Raw genomic sequence first — 1,845 nt, forward strand, 5'->3', positions numbered from 1 at the left:
GTTTGTGTGTGTGTGTGTGTGTGTGTGCGTGTTTGTGCGTGTGTGTGTGTTTGTGTGTGTACGTGTGTGTGCGTGTATGTGTGTTTGTGTGTGTGTGTGTTTTTGTGTGTGTGTTTGAGTGTGGGTGTGTGTGTGTATATTTGTGTGTGTGTTTGTGTGTGTGTTTGTGTGTGTGTGTGTGTGTGCGTGTGTGTGTGCGTGCGTGTGTGTGTGTGTGTGTGTGCGTGTGTGTGTTTGTGTTTGTGTGTGTGTGTGTGTGTGTGTTTGTGTGTTTATGTTTGTGTGTGTGTGTTTATGAGTACGTGTACATGTATATATAGCATATGTGCAAACCCCACCCAACCCGATCGGCCGGGGCGCCTCCCACACCCGCCCCCGGCCAGCCAAAGGTTGCGTCTTCGTGCCAGAGTTCCTCCTTAAGCTTACATCATCGGAGGCAGCTACTCCGCCCTCCTTTCCGCCCCGAGGCCGGTTGACCCGAGGTTAATGTCCTCTGGCCGGCCGACACCTCCCCCTTGAGTAAGTCCCGCGAACTCGTCCTCCTACGCTCTAAGCTCGAGTGGGTGGATCTGACACTCGGAACCAGGCAGCTGGCCTCGAGGAGAGCCATGACAGATGTCTCTCTCTCCTGTTTTGTCTGTCCATCCCTGTCTTTGTGTTTTTGTATATCTATTCATCTCTCTATATGTGTCTGTCTATCTGTCTGTTTGTCTATCTACCTATCTATCTATCCATCTATCTATCTATTCATCAATCTATTTATCTATCTTTCTATATGTCTGTCTGTCTATTTGTCTGCCTGCCTGTCTGTTTCTGTCTCTGGCTCTATCACGCATGCGGATTCGGCGCTCGAGACCTACCCCGGGAGGAGGAAAACCCCGACGAAATACTTGCAAGCACGTTTCCGCTCTCAACATTCGCCTCTCGCACCAGCACGTCTACGAGGTACAGTCTGAGGGCGCTACAAGGACACCTGATGGAACCCCCGATTATCCAAGGAAGATGCTCATCGAATAGCAAAAACAACAAAATGACACGTCTTAGAAGGACGACAGAGGAAATCCTGGGCAAGTCCGCTGTAATTCGCAATGCAAAACTGAGTCCGGCGATCAGCACAGAGTAAATCACCGTTCGCCTTAATAGTAAGGAAATTATGAAAGCGACAAATCTCTCTGGATATCAGTTGATCGGAATGGGACGTATCGGTCGCTTGGAGGACGAGGCTCAAAGGAGAGGTCAAGTGTAAACACGAAGGGATAATCGGCTTGTTTGTTTTTATTGTGCGAGGCATATCTATCACTCTAAACATGTATATCAGTCTAAACATGTATATCCATCAGATCGGTAAACGGATAGGTATTTATTTCTGTGTATATGCATGTCCGTTAATAAGAATATTCACTGAGTCGGGCTTCGCATAAATTTTCCGTCTATCTTTGCTAATCTACACAAAGTCCCTAGATTTGAAGTTCTTCTGCGAGCTGTTTATTCACCCCTGGCAGCTCCCCATATGATAAAGACCCAGATTATTTCTTCAAGAGATTGTTGAACTTCGCTTACATACACGAGAAAGACCCCTGCATAGCTGTAGGTGACTTCAAATCACGGATTGGTGAACTTGATGATGCTAACAGTCACCCTGTGTTGTTGAGTGAGAGGCATGTTGTAGATCAACAAACGAATGCAAACGGGTCAATTTGTGCTTGTGTGATGCTGGTGATTGCACCGTCAATGGGAGAATGACTCGAAATTGAAACAAATGAACAAAAGTTTCTCGACAGGAAATAAGGGAGGGTCTTCAGTGGTGCAATTACTCAGGTATTCGTTGCTTTGACGAACGAAGAG

Source organism: Penaeus vannamei, chromosome 1 (genome assembly GCF_042767895.1).
Source record: "Penaeus vannamei isolate JL-2024 chromosome 1, ASM4276789v1, whole genome shotgun sequence".
Lineage (NCBI taxonomy): Eukaryota > Metazoa > Arthropoda > Malacostraca > Decapoda > Penaeidae > Penaeus > Penaeus vannamei.